The 9,268-nt window shown below is 40.8% G+C and overlaps 1 protein-coding gene across 2 annotated transcripts in view; it reads left to right on the top strand.

Moving 5' to 3' along the window:
• Positions 1-501: 501 nt before the first annotated feature.
• foxn2a (forkhead box N2a) overlaps positions 502-9,268 on the top strand; it is a 29,388-nt gene continuing 20,621 nt past the window's right edge. Inside the window, exon 1 of one of the 2 annotated variants that reach the window (XM_047352190.1) lies at positions 502-968. The gene's annotated coding sequence lies outside the window, so the exon portion shown is untranslated. The remainder of the gene's footprint in view (positions 969-9,268) is intronic. The other variant, XM_047352189.1, reaches the window with a different exon arrangement.

Here is a 9,268-nt window from a genome sequence, read left to right as displayed (position 1 = left end):
GGCACTTGGGGTGAAAGGAAAACAGAGCGGCTATTAGATCAATTCACAGAGAGCTACTCATGTGAGCTTATGAAATGGAGTGGCTGAGATGAGTAAGGCATCACCATTATGTGAAAGTTACAGTTTGGTGTGATGTCTGTTGGCCAGTAAAGCTGCACTCAAATGATAGCCAGGCAAAGATACAAACCTATAACTGCCAAGCTCCCTGCCAGGCATTCGTGGCACAAGTGTACAGCCTTAAAAATTAACAGATGGGTGTGTTTTACGTAGATAAAATAAGTTTATTAAGTATATTGCTGCCCTTTGTTTCAATAATTTGATGTTACTTTGCCTATATGGACACATGTTTGTCCAGGGGTCATTTTACCCCCCCCCCCCCCCCCCCCCGCGCCCCTTGTATCACCGTTTACTGTAGGAGGGGCCCAGTTGAGGGTCCAGTATCGTCATGAGGCAGGGCGCGGTGACACATCCTTTCTCTCCGCCCCGAGGTGTTTGTGCAGCCTGCCCTGAATAACGCGGGACCCGTCCGGCTGCTTTGCTTTCACTCTTTATTAACAGACAAATCCCACTATTAATGCTTCCAAACGAAGAGGGCTTAAAAAACGCTCTAAAACACATTCTCCTCCCACTGTACGCTGTGAACGCAGGGAGATAAAACAAAAAAATAAAAAAATAAAAAAAAACATTGTAAGATGCAAAAAAACTGAACGGCGTGCGCGTTCGCCGTGCTCCAGCGCTGCGGCAGTTGCCAGGGGAGATAGGAGGGGAGGGGTTGTGATTGGCTGAAGTGGACCTGTTGCCATGACGACGGCGAGGGGTTTGGTAGCGTTGCCGTGCGCTGTGTGATCTGCGCGCTGCGTGTATGGAGGAAGCAGCTGCTGATCTGATCTCTGACATTGTGTGAGACAGACATCTGAATTAAACTCTGCCTTTACACACATCGCTCCCGGTTAACGACGTGTATGATTGTGAGTATTTTTTTCTATACATGTTGTTATAATGTACGTGATCAAAATGTGTTCGGCTGGAAAAGGGTTACCGTTACGAACAAGCCAAAAGTAAAATTGGTCAAGTGACTTTGCTCAGAGGAGGCAGCATGGCAGATCAAGCGACAGCATGTGGCCCCTTACTTAACGTTGCTTCTCTGTTTTCACCGAGGTGAAGACAAAGACATTTATAGAGAAAAATAACAGGTTTCGGTTGACAATTGGAAGTATGTATTTTTCTCGCTACGCTATTCCAAATAGTTTAAATGTCATGCTAAAGCTAGCAGCCGATTTGCCTTCACTGACTCATCGACCGACTGCTAACGCTACTTCGCTTCACGGTTGTGCTGAGGGAGACTGAAAACGAAACATGTCGTAAACTTACTACAGTAAATAGGGAACCAGACTTGGTGAACTTACGGGTGTAAAGTTACTTCGTTGCAAGTGTTGTTTATCGGAAATTGCTAAGTAGAATTGACCACACACTAACTCTGAATTCATTGCTGTATTAGTGCTGTGGTTTCTTTTGAGTTATTAAGGCAAGACGCTACAAAGCATATTGTATTTCATTGCGAACAGCACTTTCAGCTTATATTTTCCTTAGTGGCTTTTAGTCTAATTGATTCATTAAAACTCATTTGGTCGGCTCGTTTTATCTCAACTTCTAGCACACAGAGACACTAAGTCAGTCCTTGAGCTGGTTCTGATGTGAAACACTCGTCGTTCCCCTTTTGGCATCTATAAATAGTTGAATATTTCATGCTATGTATTGACAGCACCAGAGGTTATGAGGTACAGTGGCTCAGCTAAGCACATGATGTAATGGATTAACTCAAGATTGTCCCAGATACGGAGCCCTATAAACAATGTTGGTGGAGAAAAATATGTCTACTGTGATTGCTTAGCTTATGGCATATGCTAAATAGGTTTTAATATACTCTTTGCTGGCTATAATAAAAACGTAGGAGAATTTTTAAATAAAATGGTCAAATTTCCAGTTAGTGAAAACATTTTTTAAATTATTTACTAGCCAAAATGCTAGTCTTTACAGTTGTCTCAAGATATTCTTGCAGTACCTTTTACAGGAGACAATGTCGGTCCAAGGCACAAGCGAACCAGGCGGCTTCTTATAGTCTCCAGGCTAGCCAGGGGTACTCAACAACGTTTAACGCTTTACTAGGACTGCAGCTATTATTTTAGTAATCAAATATTCTAATGATTATTCTGATTAATCGGTTAAATGAGTAATTTGATAAAAAACTTTCACACTCTGCAAATTTTTTATTTAGCTACTTAAGCTTATTTTATGAGTACAGTTGAGCACTAGCATGAATATCCTAGTGCTGAAAATGGGCAGAATATAGTCTTGCTAAAATGTCACGTAAGAAAGGATTGCTTTGTTGCTTTTCATTGTTGCACCATGCAGGGTATTTTACATATCAAGTCAGGCATAAGCTAACTGAGCTGCTGCTGATGGCCTCCAGGCCAGCAGGGGGCCCTCAGGAGTGCTCAACATTTCTAACAGCATACAGGGTGTCAAAACCTCCTATTTATAGTTATGTTTATGCTTATGGCAAAGGATGAGGCTACTTTTACATTTGCATTTACATTTTTGTCTTACTGTAAACTGTTAAATGTTGGCTTCTTGAACGTGCAACAGTGAAGCAGGGGAAATTTAAACGTTATATCATTGTTGCAGTGATGAATGGCCAATTCTGCCAAGAGACCGACATTCAGTAATCAAAACGTGTTTATTAGTCTTTACCTCAAATTTTCTTTGCATAGAAGTAAGCCTCATTTGTTTTGTGTTGTTATTGTTCGGTTTTGCCATTTCTGTTGTTTTAATTCACTCCAACTTGCAGCTGCGAGTCGAATGAATATATTTGTTTATTTTTGCCCCTAGGTGATAATGCCAAGGTAGATGGTCCATATGTAAGGCCCGAATTACTTTTTGTGCTCAAAATGAAGCAGTTCTGTCGCCTGGAAATCCCCAAAGGGCACAATCCAGTCCACTAATCCAAAGTTTTAGGTTTGTCTACCAGTATGAAAGATAGCTGGTAGCTGACATCAACAACATCAGACATAGATGTAGTTGACAGTCCCCTTAATAAACCACTTTGTACACATGTACTTTAACATTTTGTATCAGTTTATTTCTATGGGTATTAAGCATGGAGATGAGTATAAAAATACTCGAATATCACATACAATTCATATCCATTTACTTGTATTTCCATTGATTGTGGTTCTGATTGTCGTTTTGGGCTGCTGACCTATAAAATTATGATCACTGATCAAAGCACAATAACTGGGTTGCCTCCTGTTGGTAGATAATATTTATTGAACTCACTTAACCACCTTTCCCACAGTATAGTATAAGTAGCTCCTGGAAACTCAGAAAAGCCTTCAGTTTATAAAAATGGTTTAAATTCTCTGTATGGGTATGTAGTGACGCATGGTCGGTATGAAACATCCTGTGACTACTTTTCATACCTGAAACAGTCTGGCGTCTGTGCCGAAGGGACCCTCAATTCAGAGAAAATAGACAGTTTGTAAAGGATTTAATTTATTGCCTAGTTTAAAGCACTCAACTATAAAACTAAACAAATGTATGACATGTTAAAGTGGTAGATTACTTGGTGAAGTCCTTAAAATAAAAATAAAAATCAACGTCCCCCAAATAACTGCCCAAACATTGTGTGCCATGCTACACTGTTTGATATGTTCACTCTCTCTAGCCGTTTAAGCCTTTTTTCTTGTCTGTCAGGATTGGATTTAGTAAATTGTACAAACCTCATCTAAAATTAATTTTTTGTTCAGAGGCTTCTCTATGCACTTGATCAATAAATTATAGAAACCTTCTTTCACGCTTTGTGAGGTGGCAACTTCACATTACATTGAAGTTGTCTCTTTCTTCGTACTTGCCAGTTGTTAAAATCTCTAGTGGTAAATAGAGGACAAAGGCAAGTGGACCCTAAGGGTCAAACACAGACAATAAAAGGAACAGATGTTGCCAGTCTGGCATTATTTTATTGCAAGAAATTTTGTGGGTCGAAGCATCTGTTGTCTTTGCTGTTGTTTTGTTGTTCCTCAGCGTATATTCTCTTGTGAGCCCTGTATCAGTGTGGCGCAGCTTCTGAAGGGTTTTTTTTTGGCTGCCAGAACTTTACTGACGTTCATTGCTATAAATAGAACCTACTGTAACTCAGTAAAGTGAGTGTTGTGATACCAGATGAATTTAATGACAACAGGGATGTAAGATAATGTCAGAGCTGAATTGTTTTTAGATACACCAGAACAGCCCCACATAGTCAGTAAGTCAGTATGTGGGAAACCAAAGCAGAATTTAGTAAACCTGCTCATGGAAAGAAGTTACATCTTCTCAAACGCTATCATTTTTCATCATGCCTTTACTTTGATTTAAATTAATAGTGTCGCAATTTTTTGCCCTCTCCCACCTTTTGCTGTGCACTGCCAGTCAGCTGCCTGAAAGAAGGCTACAATCCCTTTTTCTTGGGTACAAGAAAGACAAATTGAGTATTTGGACTTTTTTCAGTTGGAAAGTCGTGATGTGGAAACTAAAGGAGCATCACTCTTAAAACTGTTTTAAGACTACAATTGCAAAGCTGCAAGCAGCATGTCCGACTAAGTAACCAGCTCATGTCAACATGTTATACTCCCATTGTTACTCAGTAGTTTGCAGAACAGCAAAACTTGATAATATTCTGCACAATAATCACCTGCAAACTACTCCTTAAATCAACAGGGTGTTTATTCTGTATTTATTGTATTTTTCTTGCCCAAGTCAAAATCAAATAATGATAATTGTTGCCTTTCTGTTTGATCATGTTTCTTATTAAAAAATTCCCTCTATCTACGGTTATACTCTTAAACCAAGAATCTTATACCGATCAATGGCTTGTACACAGTGATTGAAATGATTACTGGCAGAATTGAGGGCGAGAAAGTTGCACAGATGATGGTGTAACTTGAAACTGAAATTTTCAACTAGTTCACATGACATGTGATATTATGTTCTCGTTCTAATTTCAGGTTTAGATGATAAATGTGTCCCGACTGTCTTTGACAGCTTTGTTCATAGCTTTAAATTTCTAAGAAACTAATGCTTTTATAGTTAGATGTTCCAGTAAAAAAATATTAGGAGTATTTTACTCCCACAGTCCACAGTTTCTGGTATCAAATATATCTTAAGCCCTAAAAGAACTCTACAGAACTTCACCCTTGGCTTTAACAACTTTGTAAACTCTTTGTTGTGTTTTTACTGTTCCTTTGTACTGTGCTGACAACAGAACAGGAAGATGTTCTTTAGAGGATGTAAAACAGTAAAAACAACACGACAAAACGGACTTCTAAAGCGTGGCATATTATCCGATATAGTTTTGAATAAAACATCTTAATAAAAGAACTACATTGTTTATCCGTGAAGTGTGACTGGTCCACTGTCCAAGCAAGGATGGCACCAATCACCGGTTTGTGTTCTGTAATTAGTCTTATCACAGGGTTGTGCACTTTGATCCGGAGCAAATAAAGGTTCTGGAATTCACCGCAGTCGAGCGTCTGTGGCATTTAATTCGTTGCGAAAGCTGATCCATGTGGCAGAAACATTTTGCCGATTGCTCAACAAAGGCTGAACCTGATTTCTCCTGAATGAATTGGCTGAATAGGGGAAAAAGCTCAAAGCTTTGTGGCTCACTGTTCTCTGAGAATCTTGCCATTACCTAGTCAATGTGACTTTAATTATCCTGACAGATTAAGTAGCTGAATATTTAGTTGCCCTTATTCTTGTATTGTACATTTTTAGTTTGGCAGAAACAGGAAGTTGGTTATTGAGCTGCCGAAGTGACTGTTTTCTCCATAATTATGCTGCAGGGCTCTTTTTGCACTGATTTGCTTCTAACAAGAAATTATTACAAATTGACCTCTCTTGTTATCTGCTAAATTAAAATGCAGAAATGGCTTTTCTGAACAATGTGGCTTCAGCATTGGTCAAGTTAGTTCGTTAAACTCAAAAGTTTTATTCACTTGAGATGAATTAATGAACCCTGAGCTGTCAGTGTTAACGCTGGCCCTTGTGAATGATGAAGTCGAAGCCCTTCTGTAGTAGCTTGCCTGAGCGATCACCCACGCAGCCCCTGTGTGATTTAGGAGGGACGTCCCCAGGAGGATGTAGTTTGCTGTCTTTTTGAGTCTGTGACATTCTGCTGATCAAACATGTGTGGTGGCTCTGAATTACAGCTGCAAATGTAAACGCCTTCAGAGATATCGTACGCATTCATGCTTGCTGCCTCCTTTACGTTTCTGTAGTCGTGATTTTGTTTCTGTTCTTTTGAGAAGATCAGCTTGTTTGTTCCCTCTGATGTTTTGCATTAGTTCGCCTTGCTTTCAGGATGCTATAAACTTGACACTTTTTTTTTTTGCATGGCTGTCACTTGTGCAAACTTGGGTGAACGTCTTGAGGGATTCACTAAAACCACTGAAATTATTGGGAGCTTTTTTTTTTTAAACTTAGTCAGTTTTAGTGTGTCTTTTCCATAAATGTCATGTTTTACTCTTTCTTTGCTCCACTGGTTCTTTTACATCTCTTGATTGCTGGAAATTTTGGTCCCTGTGGTGAGCTGAATCCCTCCCACCTTCCTTCCATTTGCAGACCCTCACTGTCTTCATCGTCCGCCTCATTTCTGGACTCAAAGCACAGCCCATTAGGGGCCGCCTTACTGAAGGCAACAGTGGCATGAGCGTTTCCTTGATTGGGAGTAAGGAAGAGGGGAAGACGGCTGTGTCCTGTGTCACAATAGGTCTTTGTCTTATCTCTTTTGGCTGAAATAACGGCATTTGTGGAAGTGACGGCAATGAGATGACGAGGATACAGGCTGACCAGCTTGCATGTAACAATATTTAGGATAGGTTCAGCTTTATGGCTATATGACTCTCTTTTTCGAACCAATATCTTCTAAAAACAGAAAGAACTTTAATAGTTGGTGATACTGAAGGGACAGTGCCTTGAAATCGTACGTAACTTCCTATCTCAGGGGTGTGTAGTGTTTTGTTTGCCATACCTGGTGTTTAGCATTTAGACCAAAATGTTGAAATTTAGTCTCATCAAGCCAGAACACACTTTGTTTTGTATGCTATATGGCTTGTGGCAAATCGCAAACAGGGCTTGTTAAAGCTTTGTTTCAACAATGGCTTTCCACGAAGGCCAGATTCGTGGAGGGCACGACTAATAGATTTCCTGTCAGCAGATTCCCCTGCCTGAGCTGTGGTTCTCTGCAGCTCCTCCAGAGCTGCCATGGGCTGCTTCTCGTGGCGCACCGCCCCTTGCAGATTTTTATTTGTAAAAAATGTTGAAAACCTTTTATCTTTTTCCATCCACTTTACACTTTGTGTAAAGTGAGTTTATCTATGTTGAGGTTTAAGGCTGCAGTGTGACAAAAAGATTGAGTAGGTGTCATGGAGAATGTCCAGAATTAGTTTTTAATGTTGCAACATGTTATCTCAAATAATAAAATGAAAGTTTTCCACATTCTGTTTATTGTGCAAGGGTCCAAACCAAGTAGGCTTTTCTTTAACCAGCATTTATTTATTCAGGGCTGCTGCTGTTCAATAGTGAGGAATGTCACATGCATATACCAACTCTTCACTGCTCCCCAAAGTGGAGCAATGAGCTTAAAAAGTTTGTGTTATATAACTTCCAGCTTCTGTATCCAAGCTCTTTGTAGAATAACTGCTTTCAGTAACTCCAGTATATGTGGGGATATTTACGTGAAATATGTAGCTCTAAGGCTATAACTGAGGCTGCTGATGAGAGGGGGGGTTGAGTGTTGGTACTCTGAACCTACAGACACATGACCAAAGAGATAAGGTTTCAGTGTTGGCTGAAGGGGGGGTTGGCGTGTACTTTGGAAGGACTCACCTCTGTTTACAGTCAAAGTGGAGTTTGTGTGTTTCAGTTTAAAGTCCCCGTGTGAACCTAATGTCACAATCATCTATTGTTGCGATTGCATTCTTGAACACATTAGGATCAGCCGGTGTCTCCCTTCTACTGGTTGATGAAGTTCATAGTTTGCAAATGTAGCTGCCGTCGCTCCACTAACAAGCTCCTCGTCCATCTTTACTCCATCTGATTCTTGTGTTTTGATGTGGAGAAGAGCTCTTCATATTTGTGTGAGTTTGTTTTGTGAGAACGAACTTCCTCAGCAGGCAGGAGGTGTTTCCTTCCCTCCGAGGCCCCTGTTTGAAAGTGCGAGGTGAATACTGAGCACTTCAGAAACATGATTAGAGGAAAAACAACTGCGTCTTTGTACCCGCTGAGTGTGGGGCCTGTTGTGGTGCTTTGTGTGAGCATTTTTACTCTTTACGTTTACCAAGCAGCTTTCTTTCAGAATGTAGCATTGCTTTTACCAAAGCCTGATTAACCTGAGCAATAATGGTCATTTTGAGATGATTTGACTTTGCTACTAAATAAAAGAATTGCCTCAAACTGGAACAGCCTCTCCCTCTGTCCTGCTCTGCTTACGTACTCCTTTGTATCATTCGTATTTTTCCAGCTCCGACCAGACTGTGTAGTCAAGTAAAACATCAGTTAGGGTTTCAAATAACAGCCGTCGTCAGCGTGAGGCTTTGCGACACACCTTTGTATAACTGGTTTGTGTCAACTGCTGTATTCCATGGGAAGAGGGTGTGGTGGGAATATGTGAACACAAGGCAGTTGTGTCCATAATTTCTGGAGTCTTTACTTTTAAATCTGGCTTTGTTGTGCCCATATAAAAGATTGGGCACCAGTATTCATTTGCCCATCTGAAGCATCACTTTTTATGGCTTCGCCTCAGTATGGCGAAGTAAACCCTAATGGCACTTAGACAGGAGCGCCATGGCATCCAGGTTGGCAGCTGCCTTTGTCAGACAGGTTTGTGGAGAGCAGCAAGAGACTGCTGGCCTCAGCAGTTTCCGCCTGTATTGATCTCCCCACATTAGCTCTCTCTTCATGCACAGACATGAGCACAATTGCTTCCCTCACAACACTGGCTGTCGTGGCAACTGAGTCCCGGTCATGAGATTCACTTCTAGGAAAACATCTCAGAGCAGCTCCTGTACGTTCTCCGACACATCAGCTCTGCCGATTTGCCAGTTAAAGCCATCTCCATAGGTCTTTTTGTATTTTTGAATAGGCCAAGTGCTTAACGGGATAAAAGAGCAGTTTGAAAGGGGGGGTGTCCTGTGGCACCTGCTGTTAGCCTGCCCGTTTACACATGAATATGATG

The sequence above is a fragment of the Girardinichthys multiradiatus genome, chromosome 22, assembly GCF_021462225.1.
Source record: "Girardinichthys multiradiatus isolate DD_20200921_A chromosome 22, DD_fGirMul_XY1, whole genome shotgun sequence".
Classification (NCBI taxonomy): Eukaryota; Metazoa; Chordata; class Actinopteri; order Cyprinodontiformes; family Goodeidae; genus Girardinichthys; species Girardinichthys multiradiatus.
The sequence above is the reverse complement of the archived record's forward strand: the minus strand, read 5'-3'. Positions and strand labels throughout refer to the sequence as shown.